This window comes from Chiloscyllium plagiosum, unplaced genomic scaffold (assembly GCF_037043375.1).
Source record: "Chiloscyllium plagiosum isolate Xiang-an unplaced genomic scaffold, Cpla_swu_hap1 HiC_scaffold_10, whole genome shotgun sequence".
NCBI classification, from domain to species: Eukaryota; Metazoa; Chordata; class Chondrichthyes; order Orectolobiformes; family Hemiscylliidae; genus Chiloscyllium; species Chiloscyllium plagiosum.
Window position 1 is genome coordinate 84,862,615 of NW_028270148.1, and position 14,984 is coordinate 84,877,598.

At 44.3% G+C, this 14,984-nt stretch overlaps 1 long non-coding RNA gene across 1 annotated transcript in view; it reads left to right on the forward strand.

Annotated features, from left to right (window-relative positions):
• Positions 1–14,637, forward strand: part of LOC148148994 (uncharacterized) — a 31,390-nt gene extending 16,753 nt beyond the window's left edge. The window contains exon 3 of the long non-coding RNA XR_015758307.1: positions 14,420–14,637. This is a non-coding gene — a long non-coding RNA (uncharacterized LOC148148994). The remainder of the gene's footprint in view (positions 1–14,419) is intronic.
• Positions 14,638–14,984: the final 347 nt, after the last annotated feature.

Here is a 14,984-nt window from a genome sequence, read left to right on the forward strand (position 1 = left end):
CCTCTCGGTCCCTGTCAGAGAATCATGGTGTATCTTCTGACATCTTCTGAGAACTTCCTTAGCTGAGCAGGGCAATTTCAGAATGCCAGTGCTCATTTGGGTGCACAGTAATGTTTCAAATATAGTGCTTATACCAAGAATGTTAGTCTTTCGGCAGATATCTGCTGACTGGCAAACTGTTCCAGCAATGATGCAATGTAAGATGGGTTAGAATAGGACCTGAGAGGTGCCATGGGGCTGGGCAAATAACATATGAATTGTTAATGAAAGTTTGTGAGCTCAGGTGCTTGTTGTTGTGGTTCTGATCGCCGAGCAGGGAATTTGTGTTGCAAATGTTTCGTCCCCTGTCTAGGTGACATCCTCAGTGCTTGGGAGCCTCCTGTGAAGCACTTCTGTGATGTTTCCTCCGGCATTTATAGTGGTTTGGCTCTGCCGCTTCCGGTTGTCAGTTCCAGCTGTCTGCTGCAATGGCCGATGTACTGGGTCCAGGTCGATGTGTTTGTTGATAGAATCTGTGGATGAGTGCCATGCCTCTAGGAATTCCCTGGCTGTTCTCTGTTTGGCTTGTCCTATAATAGTAGTGTTGTCCCAGTCGAACTCATGTTGCTTGTCATCTGTGTGTGTGGCTACTAAGGATAGCTGGTCATGTCATTTCGTGGCTAGTTGGTGTGCGGCTACTAAGGTCATGTCACACCAACTAGCCACGAAACGACATGACCAGCTATCCTTAGTAGCCACACACGCAGATGACAAGCAACATGAGTTCGACTGGGACAACACTACTATTATAGGACAAGCCAAACAGAGAACAGCCAGGGAATTCCTCAAGGCATGGCACTCATCCACAGATTCTATCAATAAACACATCGACCTGGACCCAGTATACCGGCCACTGCAGCGGATAGCTGGAACTGACAACCGGAAGTAGCAGAGACAAACCACTATAAATGCCGGAGGAAACATCACAGAAGCGCTTCACAGGAGGCTCCCAAGCACTGAGGATGTCACCTAGACAGGGGATGAAACGTCTGCAACACAAATTCCCAGCTCGGTGAACAGAACCACAACATATGAATTGTTAAGCTAAAGTCAGAAATTTTGCTGGGCTTCACAGTGAAAATCTCTCCAAAATACTTGATGCAACTTATGCTTAGCCAAAAACAAACCTAAGATTCAGCCCAACAAAACAAAACTGCCATTAAGTTTAGAATTGTCTTTATCTTGCCGTTGTTGTCAGGTAAACCTCAGGTGGTGAAAGTTGGATTCTGCTTTTTTACAATTTGGGAACCAGAGGAACTTAAAACTGAGGATTAATGTGAAGAGGGAAGTCAGAACATTTTTTTCACAGAGGAGAATATTATTATATCGCTGAGCAGATGAGAAATATGGAAATGCGAGGAATGTCGAGGTCTTACTGAATTTGTAAGTTTCTGTCCATGCTCCAATGAGCAAGGTTGAGAGGCTGGCTTCAACTGGAATACCTGCAATCAGAGGGGAGGGAGAGATTCATCAAGGAAAAATGGAAGAGAATAAGGAGTTGTCCTGGAGATTTGGGAGGGTATTTAATCATATGGGCTTTTAGGGGCGGAGATTGGTTGTTATGAAGTTGGCAGATTATGGAGTTAGAGGCTAATTGTAGGGGAAGATAGCCCAATCACAGCCGGTTAGTTTGAGGGGAGCGGAGTTGGATTAGCACACCTCCTCCACCTCCAGACTCTCAAACACAGTCGCTGTTTTACTCTTGGCAGATGCTGGTATACCTGCTGAGTATTTCCAGTATTTTTAGATTTGGTTGCAGACTTAATACATGTACTGACAGAGAATGCTTGTCACTCCTCATACAATTTTAGAATCTTAATTATACACAGAACTAAGTAGAAATTTCAGTTATTTGCACTTGAAGTAGGTGCTAGCTTCTTTTTATAGGACATAAGCTTATGATCTGAGAATTTGTAAAGGACGAATGACTCATACTAGGTCCTAAGTAAAATAAACAGTTTTAGGAATGATTTTAATAGCTTAGCTACATTTAGATGAAGCAAAATTTTCTCTTATATGCTTTCTAGCACAAATGATGCATTTTGTCAAAGAGCTTGGTCTTGCACTCATCAGGAAAATTTATAAGAAACCAGTAACAAACTAACATCTATATTGTATGAAAGGTTAGTGTTTATTGGATGGCACATGAACTCTGATCGGCAGAGATGTTGTCATGAAGAATGCACTAGTGAATGATTACTGACACTTAATTACCATTAACTGATGCATACCCAGTGGCATTGCCTCTATAACCAAAGTCCATTTACCAATCAATCAGCATTCTCCTCTCATTAATACAAATGCAGTTTTCCTTTATTTTGTTCATTCTTGTGAATTGTCTTGATAAATGTAAAACAAAAAACTTCAACAAAACACATCTTTTAGCAATATTCAAGTTTCACACAATAAATGACTACTTCCTGCAACTTAAAGGGTCCAATAAAAATACTGCCCACTCAACAGAAGCCAGTCATTTTATTCTTCACTCTTCGAGCAGAACCATCCTGCAACCTGGGTTAGCGCGCCCACCCACCAAATACCTGTCACTGCCCTCTGGTTTTGGTTGGCAGCTCAAACTATAAAAAAAGGAGCAAAGATCTCACTTGGATGAGGTCTGGATGGTTTGTAGCTTTCCTCAAACTCTGCTCTCTCAATTGCCATTTAAAGATAAGATCAGGATAATAGTTTCAACATGTTTATTTATTAATCTTTTAAAAGCTTTTCCTCCCTGCGTAATTTTTTTTATGATCATTCTCAATGTCACACTGGAAACTCCTTTAGTTAAATGTCAATGCTTCGGCCTAAATTAGCATCACAAGCAAATGTCTGACTGCCAATTATAGTGGGTTATTGCAGATAACATTTCATACAAAATTTACCAGCTGAAGAAAAGTGATGCCAAAAATTAAGAAAATAAAATAAAACAAAAACTGGCAAAAATAATAATCACAACAGGATAATCGTCACCCAAATCCAGTCACTTAAATGCAATCAAATGAGTATCAAATTCATTGATACAGTACCTACCACTTATATCAGGCACATTAATGTCCATATAATTGCTCACTATACCCAGTGATTGGTGTAATAAAAAAAATACTGCAAAGCAGCAGAGCTATAAAATAAATAATTCTATTCAGTACAATTGAAAGATGAATTAGAAAATTAATGGATCTGTCAACATTGCTGAGATTAAAGTCCAATAACAAACAGCAATATTAACTATAATTTATATTATGTTTAGTTGTACAGCGGTGGTATGCATTAATTGAGCCCATGCAAATAGAAAAATTAAAACTGTGGTTGTTGGCTTAGGTGTTATTTGCGTTTAATATGCAATTTAGATTAGATTAGATTCCCTACAGTGTGGAAACAGGTCCTTCGGCCCAACAAGTCCACACCGACCCGCCGAAGCGCAACCCACCCAGACCCATTTCCCCTCTGACTAATATACCTAACACTACGGGCAATTTAGCATGGCCAATTCACCTAACATGCACATTTTTGGACTGTGGGAGGAAACCGGAGCATCCGGAGGAAACCCACGCAGACACGGGGAGAATGTGCAAACTCCACACAGAGTTTGCACATTCCCAGGTCTTGAACCCAGGAATTGAACCCAGGTCTCTGGCGCTGTGAGGCAGCAGTGCTAACCACTGTGCCACCGTGCCGCCCACAATTCTGAAAGTAAATATAGAAATATGTAGAGATTATCTTTTCCAAATAAGATATGTGTACGGAGGAGTTTAGACAGACTGGGTAAATCCTAAAATTGAAACCAGACTTCATTAAATTTATTGCTATTTATGCATTAAATTATTCTTAATTCCATCTTTTTTTAATTTGAGAAAATAACCTGACCTATGTAATTTCTTCCAACTCAATTAGCCAGCAAGGCTTGCTTCAATAACTGAACTTTTAAATAGTATTGGAATTAGGATTAATGGCAGGTGATCTTAAGGTCTAAAAAGCTGCTTGAATTGCTTGAAATAGCTGGCTTTCATAATTCTATCTCAATAATGCCTTTGTAATTGTCACCTATGGTAATGAAAAATAATTAGCACCAAAAATCCTCATAATTAATCCCTAGCAATTTATAAGCACGCTGTTATAAGCTCCCTTTACATTTTTATGCAATTATTATACTTTTCAAACAGCTGGAGAGTCTGTTTCTAGAATGTAATATTTCACAAGCATGGCAAAGAAACCGTTCGTAGACACATTGTTATCTCACTGCTTTGAAACAGAAACAAAAACAAGGTGACAGGATCTCCAATACATTTGGAGAGTAACAGTAACAACAACAGATTCTCTGAGCCAAGTCTTATAAAGGTCTGAACAACTTGTGCTATAGCATGGAATGTGGTAGAATTGTGAGATGTCTGATGTAGCCTACCTCCACATTGGGAGAAACTTGTACCTTTTATGTCTTTCAAGTGCTGAAGCAAGTTTCTTGGTAGGCAGTAGTGAGTTGCCAATTAAGGGATTATAGCTTGTTAAATGTCATAATTGCCCATTTAATGTTTAGTTTCCTACTTTACCAAAATGCCAAACAAAGTAGATGTTAAGAGTTCTCAATATTAAAATCAGATTCAGCTTGCCACTTTCTCTGGGCAGTCTCCATGATGGACTCTAGGCACTAACATCTCAGGGCAAACTCCAGGGGCACCAGCATCATGCTGCCAACATGCACAGACATTGGCATCCAACATGTGTCAGATTCTAAGAACAGTCATCACACATCTCCAAACTACAAATATTATGCAACTGCACTTCAATGCTATCCCTCAGGCAGCAACAGTAACCATCATTGTAATGTGCTGGCAAGGACATTGTGAACTCAGGGGAATACACTGAGCTTAAGGACAAGGCCAGGCTGCAGCTTCTGCCTGTTTTTTTGCTCTCTTAGTGCACACTCATTTTGAACCTACATTGATGCTCACAGAGTCCTTGCTTTGCCTTACCTTGCCTTAACATTCTGTGCTTTGCCCCTCAGCCAGATGCCAGGCTGACAGTACTACTGTATTGCCATGTAATGTAGCTCAGACACAAAGGCAGGAAGCTTGTTGTGATTGTCAGCAGCCCTCAAGTCAGGGAGACAACTCAAGGAGATGACCTTCGATCTGGAGGTACTGTTACAGTCACTCGAGGGCGGCTTCAGATGCTGCTCTAATGGTTTGGAAATAGTCCCTCAGCTGCCTGGGTGGCCAGATACCAGATTCTCTCCTCACAAGTGAGGAAATAAATGTCATGCAGCCCACCACCCATTTATACCCTTTCAGTCCTATTGTGAGCTATTTTCCTCGTATTGTGAAAGAGGCAGCTCTTACCTTTAGTACAGTGGGCGCTTATCCTGAACAAGTAAATAAGTAGGCAGCACAGAAGGCATGTAGGATTAGTGTTGTCAGGGGTTAGGGTTGGTGACAACATATAGTGAGGGAAAATGTTGCAGGCAATAGATAGAACATGAGCCTTAGTGGGAAGTGAGTACAGTGGCAGGGTTAGTGCGAACATGAGGTCTTGGAGTGATGGTTAGTAGCAGTCATAGAAATGTTGAGCACGGAAACAGACCCTTTGGTCCAACTCATCCATACTGACCGGATATCCCAACCCAATCTAGTCCCACCTGCCAGCACCTGGCCCATATCCCTCCAAACCCTTCCTATTCATTTACCCATCCAGATGCCTTTTAAATGTTGCAATTGTACCAGCATCCACCACTTCCTCTGGCAGTTCATTCCATACCACCCTTTGAGTGAAAAAGTTGCCCTTTAGATCCCTTTTATATCTTTCCCTTCTCTCCCTAAACCTATGCCCTCTAGTTCTGAACTCCCCCACCACAGGGAAAAGACTTTTTATATCTGCCAGAAATGCTGTTGGATGCGAATCTTATCAGATTGAATAGATTGGTTGGAGAGACAGTTAGAAGAGGAATTTGCAACAGCAACAGTATGTGATGGATGGCAGTTAGAGGAAGGGAGAAAAGTTGCAAATACAGTCACATAGATGGGTTAACTCCAGGAAAGGTAAGAGAGGTAGGCACCTAGTGCAGGAGTCTGTTGTGGATATACCCATTTCAAACAGGTATGCTGTTTTGGAAAGTGTAGGGAGTGATAGATTCTCAGGGGAACGTAGCATGAACAGCCAAGTTTCTGGTATTGAGACTGGCTCTAATGCATCGAGGGGTACGTTGGGTTCCAAGAGATCAATTGTGTTAGGGGATTCTGTAGTCAGAGGTACAGACAGATGTTTCTGTGGCCAGCAGAGAAAAAGCAGAATGGTATATTGCTTCCCTGGTGCCAGGATCAAGGATGTCTCAGAGAGGGTACAGAATGTTCTCACGGGGGAGAGGGGCCAGCAGGAGGTAATTGTCCACATTGGAACCAATGACATAGGAAGGGAAAAGGATGAGATTCTGAAGGGAGTTAGGCAGAAATTTTAAAAGGAGGTCCTCGAGAGTAGTTATATCTGGATTACTCCCGGTGCTAAGAGCTAGTGAGCGCAGGAATAGGAGGATAGAGCAGATGAATGCATGGCTGAGGAGCTGGTGTATGGGAGAAGGAGTCACATTTTTGGATCATTGGAATGTCTTTTGGGGTAGAAGTGACCTGTACAAGAAGGATGGATTGCACCTAAATTGGAAGGGGACTAATATACTGGCAGGGAAATTTGCTAGAGCTGCTTGGGAGGATTTAAACTAGTAAGGTGGGGGGGGGGGGGAAAGAGGTGGGGGGGGGGACCCAGGGAGATAGTGAGGAAAGAGATCAATCTGAGACTGGTACAGTTGAGAACAGAAGTGAGTCAAACAGTCAGGGCAGGCAGGGACAAGGTAGGACTAATAAATTAAACTGCATTTATTTCAGTGCAAGGGGCCTAACAGGGAAAGCAGATGAACTCAGGGCATGGTTATGAACATAGGACTGGGATTAACGAGTTCTACACGCGGTGTGACATCGAACAATTTTTCCGCCGCCTTCGCCTCCGCGCCTACTTCTTCAACCAGGACTCTCGCCCATCCTCTGACAACCCCTTCTCCCGCCTCCAACACACCCCATCCACCTGGACACCCCATGCTGGCCTCTTACCCACCCTCGATCTCTTCATAGCCATCTGCCGCCGTGACATTAACTGCCTCAACCTCTCCACCCCTCTCACCCACTCCAACCTCGGAACGTGCAATCCTCCACTCCCTCTGTTCCAACCCCAACCTCACTATCAAACCAGCAGACAAGGGAGCCGCGGTAGTAGTTTGGCGCACCAACCTTTACACCGCTGAGGCTAAACGCCAGCTCGCGGACACCTCCTCCTACTGTCCCCCTTGACCATGACCCCACCTCCCACCACCAAACCATCATCTCCCAGACCATCCATGACCTCATCACCTCAGGAGATCTCCCATCCACCGCTCCACCTCATAGTCCCACAACCCCACACTGCCCGTTTCTACCTCCTGCCCAAAATCCACAAACCTGACTGCCCCGGCCGACCCATTGTCTCAGCCTGCTCCTGTCCCACCGAACTCATCTCTGCATATCTCAACACGGTCCTGTCCCCCTTAGTCCAAGAACTCCCCATCTATGTTCAGGACACCATCCACACCCTCCATCTCCTCCATGATATTTGCTTCCCCGGTTCCCAACGCCTTATCTTCACCATGGACATCCAGTCCCTGTACACCTCCATCCCCCATCACAAAGGACTCAAAGCCCTCTGCTTCTTCCTTTCCCACCGTACTAACCAGTGCCCTTCCACTGACACCCTCCTTCGACTGACTGAACTGGTCCTCACCCTGAACGACTTCTTTTTCCAATCCTCCCACTTCCTCCAAACCAAAGGAGTAGCCATGGGCACCCACATGGGCCCCAGCTATGCCTGCCTCTTCGTAGGATATGTGGAACAGTCCATCTTCCGCAGCTACACTGTCACCACGCCCCACCTTTTCCTCCGCTACATCGATGACTGTATCGGCGCTGACTCGTGCTCCCACGAGGAGGTTGAACAGTTCATCCACTTTACCAACACCTTCCACCCCAACCTCAAATTCACCTGGACCATCTCAGACTCCTCCCTCCCCTTCGTAGACCTTTCCATTACTATCTCGGGCGACCGAATCAACACGGACATTTACTATAAACCGACCGACTCCCACAGCTACCTAGACTACACCTCCTCCCACCCTGCCCCCTGTAAAGACGCCATCCCATATTCCCAATTCCTTCGTCTCCGCCGCATCTGCTCCCAGGAGGACCAGTTCCAAAACCGTACAACCCAGATGGCCTCCTTCTTCAAGGACCACAATTTCCCCCCAGACGAGATCGACGATGCCCTCCACCACATCTCCTCCACTTCCCGCTCCTCCGCCCTTGAGCCCCATCCCTCCATTCACCACCAGGACAGAACCCCACTGGTCCTCACCTACCACCCCACCAACCTCCATATACAGCGTATCATCTGTTGGTATTTCCACCACCTCCAAACGGACCCCATCACCAGGGATATATTTCCCTCCCCCCTATCAGCATTCCGAAAAGACCACCCCCTCCGTGACTCCCTCGTCAGGTCCACACCCCCCACCAACCCAACCTCCACTCCCAGCACCGTCCCCTGCAACCGCAAGAAATGCAAAACTTGCGCCCACACCTACCCCTTACTTCCCTCCAAGATCCCAAGGGATCCTTCCATACCCATCACAAATTCACCTGCACCTCCACACACATCATTTATTGCGTCCGCTGCACCCGATGTGCCCTCCTCTATATTGAGGAGACAGGCCGCCTACTTGCGGAACGTTTCAGAGAACACCTCTGGGACACCCGGACCAACCAACCCAACCACCTGTGGCTCAACACTTCAACTCCCCCTCCCACTCCACCAAGGACATGCAGGTCCTTGGACTCCTCCATCGCCAGACCATAGCAACACGACGGTTGGAGGAAGAGCACCTCATCTTCCACCTAGGAACCCTCCAACCACAAGGGATGAACTCAGATTTCTCCAGTTTCCTCATTTCCCCTCCCCCCACCTTGTCTCAGTCAAATCCCTCGAACTCAGCACCGCCTTCCTAACCTGCAATCTTCTTCCTGACCTTTCCGCCCCCACCCCACTCCGGCCTATCACCCTCACCTTGACCTCCTTCCACCTATCGCATTTCCAACGCCCCTCCCCCAAATCCCTCCTCCCTACCTTTTATCTTAGCCTGCTGGACACACTTTCCTCATTCATGAAGAAGGGCACATGCCCGAAATGTCGATTCTCCTGCTCCTTGGATGCTGCCTGACCTGCTGCGCTTTTCCAGCAACACATTTTCAGCTCTGATCTCCAGCATCTGCAGTCCTCACTTTCTCCACTGGGATATCATAGCAATTACGGAGACATGGCTCAGGGATGGTCAGGACTGGCAGCTTAATGTTCCAGGATACAAATGCTATAGGAAGGATAGAAAGGGAGACAAGAGAGAAGGGGGAGTGGCATTTTTGATAAGGGATAGTATTACAGCTGTGCTGAGGGAGGATATTCCTGGAAATACATCCAGCGAAGTTATTTGGGTGGAACTGAGAAATAAGAAAAGGATGATCACTTTATTGGGATTGTATTATAGACCCCCCCAATAGTCAGAGGGAAATTGAGAAACAAACTTGTAAGGAGACCTCAGCTATCTGCAAGAATAATAGGGTGGTTATGTTAGGGGATTTTAACTTTCCAAACATAGACTGGGACTGCCGTAATGTTAAAAGTTTGGATGGAGAGGAATTTGTTAAGTGCGTACAAGACAATTTTCTGATTCAGTATGTGGATGTACCTACTAGAGAAGGTGCAAAATTTGACCTCCTCTTGGGAAATAAGGCAGGGCAGGTGACTGAGGTGTCAATGGGGAAGCACTTTGGGGCCAGCGACCATAATTCTGTTAGATTTAAAATAGTGATGGAAAAGGAGAGACCAGATCTAAAAGTTGAAGCTCTAAATTGGAGAAAGGCCAATTTTGACGGTATGAGGCCACAACTTTCGAAAGCTGATTGGGGGCAGATATTCACAGGTAAAGGGACGGCTGGAAAATGGGAAGCCTTCAGGAAAGAGATAACAAGAATCCAGAGAAAGTATATTCCTGTCAGGATGAAAGGAAAGGCTGGTAGGTATAGGGAATGCTGGATGACTAAAGAAATTGAGGGTTTGGTTAAGAAAAAGAAGGAAGCATATGGAAGGTATGGACAGGATAGATCGAGTGAATCCTTAGAAGAGTATAAAGGCAGTAGGAGTATACTGAAGAGGGAAATCAGGAGGGCAAAAAGGAGACATGAGATAGCTTTGACAAATGGAATTAAGGAGAATCCAAAGAGTTTTTACAAATACATTAAAGACAAAAGAGTAACTAGGGAGAGAATAGGGCCCCTCAAAGATCAGCAAGGCAGCCCTTGTGTGGAGCCCAGAAAATGGGGGAGATACTAAGTGAGTAATTTGCATCAGTATTTACTGCGGAAAAGGATATGGAAGATATAGACTGTAGGGAAATAGATGGTGACATCTTGCAAAATGTCCAGATTACAGAGGAGGAAGTGCTGGATGTCTTGAAACGGTTAAAAGTGGATAAATCCCCAGGACCTGATCAGGTGTACCCGAGAACTCTGTGGGAAGCTAGAGAAGTGATTGCTGGGCCTCTTGCTGAGATATTTGTATCATCGATAGTCACAGGTGAGGTGCCGGAAGACTGGAGGTTGGCAAACATGGTGCCACTGTTTACGAAGGACAAGCCAGGGAACTATAGACCAGTGAGCCTGATCTCGGTGGCGGGCAAGTTGTTGAAGGGAATCCTGAGGAACAGGATACACATGTATTTGGAAAGGCAAGGGCTGATTAGGGATAGTTAATATGGCTTTGTGCTTGGGAAATCATGTCTCACAAACTTGATTGAGTTTTTTGAAGAAGTAACAAAGAGCATTGATGAGGGCAGAGCAGTAGATGTGATCTATATGGACCAGTAAGCCGTTCGACAAGGTTCCCCATGGGAGACTGATTAGCAAGGTTAGATCTCATGGAATTCAGGGAGAACTAGCCATTTGGATACAGAACTGGCTCAAAGATAGAAGACAGAGGGTGGTGGTGGTGGGTTGTTTTTCAGACTGGAGGCCTGTGACCAGTGGAGTGCCACAAGGATCGATGTTGGGTCCTCTACTTGTTGTAATTTACATAAATGATTTGGATGTGAGCATGAGAAGTACAGTTAGTAAGTTTGCAGATGACACCAAAATTGGAGGTGTAGTGGACAGCGAAGAGGGTTACCTCAGATTACAACAGGATCTGGACCAGATGGGCCAATGGGCTGAAAAGTGGCAGATGGAGTTTAATTCAGATAAATGCGAGGTGCTGCATTTTGGGAAAGCAAATCTTAGCAGGACTTATACACTTAATGGTAAGTTCCTAGGGAGAGTTGCTGAACAAAGAGACATGGAGTGCAAGTTCATAGCTCCTTGAAAGTGAAGTTGCAGGTAGATAGGATAGTGAAGGTGTTTGGTATGCTTTCTTTTATTGGTCAGAGTATTGAGTACAGGAGTTGGGAGGTCATGTTGCGGCTGTACAGGACATTGGTTAGGCCACTGTTGGAATATTGCGTTCAATTCTCGTCTCCTTCCTATCTGAAAGATGTTGTCAAACTTGAAAGGGTTCAGAAAAGATTTACAAGGATGTTGCCAGGGTTGGAGGATTTGAGGTATAGGGAGAGGCTGAACAGGCTGGGGCTGTTTTCCCTGGAGCTTCGGAGGCTGAGGGGTGACCTTATGGAGGTTTACAAAATTATGAGGGGCATCGATAGGGTAAATAGACAAAGTCTTTTCCCTGGGGTGGGGGAATCCAGAACTAGAGGGCATAGGTTTACGGTGAGAGGGGAAAGTGGAGACTGGTACAACTGCAACATTTAAGAGGCATTTGGATGGGTATATGAATAGGAAGGGTTTGGAGGGATATGGACTGGGTGCTGGCAGGTGAAACTAGATTGGGTTGGGATATCTGGTCAGCATGGAGGGGTTGGACCGAAGGGTCTGTTTCCATGCTGTACATCTCTATGACTCTATGACTTTGTCTATTTATCCTATCCGTGCCCTTCATCATTTTATAAACCTCTCCTTTGTCCTATATTGCTGTGCATTCCTCCAGACAAACGAGGCTGCACTGATCTGGGTGGTAACCTTCGACCAGGCTGGCATGGTCAGGCATTGTGACCTTTTCTGCTGGTCATGTGAGAAGAGGACATCCCATGTTTGCACCACCTCATCCACTAGGATCTCTCAGACCATATGCACAAAACAAGATGTTTATTTTCCCTTGTCTGCCATGTCCAGCATAAACATCAACAACTGCGCAGGGCAGTTCCAGACTGATGGTGTTCTTCTTGGTCCACAACAAGTTTTAAAGATGGTGCTGACAGCAAGGATGCTAGTCAGTTCCTGGATATCGAGCAGTGATGAGTTGCTCCAGGAATGGCAGGTGGCAGGATGGGGTGAGAATTGTACGAGAGTGGTGTCATCATGGCTGATTGATAGTTAGCGAGACAAGTTAATGGGGTGGCATGGTGGCTCAGTGGTTAGCACTGCTGCCTCAGCATCAGCTACCCGGGGTTCGATTCTACCCTTGGGTGACTGTTTAGAGTTTGCACATTCTCCCCATGTCTTCATTCGTTTTGTGTGGGTACTCCAGTTCCCTCCCACAGTCCAATGATGTGCAGGTTAGGTGGATTGATCATGCTAAATTGTCCATAGTGTCCAGGTTGGTGGATTAACTGTGGGAAATGCAAGGTTACAGGAATAGGGTAGGGGGCTAGATCTAGGTGGAATGCTTTTCGGAAGGTCAGTGTGTATTCAATGGGCTGAATGGTCTGCTTCCACACTGTAGGGAACTCTATGATTCTGTGAGATTGGTAATTAGGCAAAAGTACTCACTGAGCCTTGTGAAGAGAAGCACTCCATAAAATTTGAGAAAACTAACAGTTAAAAGCAAACATAAATCTTAACCCTCTATGTTTTTATTTAATATACCCTCATGCTGTGATAGGGAATATAGTCCATTATCTGCTCAAAAACGGAAAGTAAATACATTGAGGAACAAATACTGGCTCAAAGATAACTTTTCATTTTATTCGTCTGTCAACATTCTAGAAATGTAATATAACAACTTGCCTGTCCAACCATAATATCAGCATCTCAACTGAGATGTTAACGGGAAGGTTAACTAACACCAGAAAAGAACATAGCTGCAAGTTAAAAAGAGAAATTATATCGGAGCTGAGAGTTAGTGTTAACTTTAAAATTATAAGCAATATAACATACTTTGGAGCACCCACCTTTGTTAGTATGATGAGAAACATATTCAACTCTTCCTCCATCTACTTGGCTCCTTATTTCAAGTAAGTTAAGAATGGCATGAGCATAAGCTAAGAGCAAATGCCCTGTCAGTCATGGGTATTTCCTGACATGGGGGAAATCACTGGGAAAAGAAACAGGAAAGGAAGATAGAGAAATTAGCCTAAAATCACAGGTAAAATTGTGATGAGTACTGATCGATGATAAGGTTGAATATATAAATTCACTTTAATTTCTCAGCTGCGTCTGATTAATCTTTCACTCTGAGCCAGGTCATTCCAACGCCAGTGATTAAATCCTTTGCAAATGGTGAGATCTTTCCAGATTGCCAGGTGGTAGCAACCGAGGCATTCTTGACAACTTGCTCGTTCACTGTCATGTTACTCAAGCTTGTGCTCTTATTTCACAGCTCTGGCATTATTAAAACCAGCTGCAAGCTTATTTAATTAACACCCAGGCACAGCACTGGGTAGTTAAAGCCAAAATTCCTTGCTACACACCCTTTAATTAAAGAATTTCTGATGTCAGCTGAGTTTGTACAGCAAGTGGGGAAAGCAAGAACCTGAAGCAGGAGGAAAAATATTGATAAACTATACAGCTGCCTAACTCAGGCTACAAAATAACATTACAACTAAAATAAACAGTGTCCATATTGATGCAGCAAGAACAACTGTGCCCAAAGGGCATTCAATGTTGAATAGAAAACTGCAGCAAAGAATTAATGACTGAAGCCAGGAACAGTAAATGCAGCAAATTCAGCTGTTTTTAGATGTTGATTGCTTTTCTACAGATCTCTGGCAATTTTTCTTTCAAATCAAAAAGGCTAGACAGTCCCGCAGCTATTATTACACGTCAATCACCTAGATTTGCACACAGACCTCAACAACTAATATACTACAATTTCTGTTGCTGTGTGTTCACCCGAATCATTTCTATTTTTATCTCTGTCTGAATCCAGTTTAAGCTCTAATCATGTTTTGCCTTCTTAAATTTATCATCCTGTGCTCCACATAATCAATGGAACGGTTAACAAGGAGAGACAGCAGCAACGAATTTAATTTTCAAACATGACCAGAAGAATCCACGCAAGGAACTTCCTTCATTGTGCTGACAACGCAACCCAAACTCTAAAGAGCCCAAACAATAGAAAATGCCCCATATGCATACACACCTACCTTGAAAATGTGCATCTTTGGGTCATTTTTAGGAGCAGATTGACAACAAAGTGGAGCTGCAGAATGAATTTTTAAAAAAAGTCATCCCCAAATTTTCACATGGAAATTGCATATTTTTAAGTAGTCTGGCATTCAATGACTTGAGTTTGCAAGACAATTAAAAACTTCATATCTTCTGTTATTTCTAGTAGATTGGTTAACAGCTTCTGTCAAATTCTTCTCTGCACTATTTTAATACAGTCATTAACTCTTATTTCAAATGGGGGAATAACTGGCTTGAAATAGTGATAATAGACACAGTTTAACCAAAGGAAGAGCGCCTCATCTTCTGCAACACGACGGTTGGAGGAAGAGCGCCTCATCTTCTGCAACACGACGGCTGGAGGAAGAGCGCCTCATCTTCTGCACAGTTCATCCACTTTAC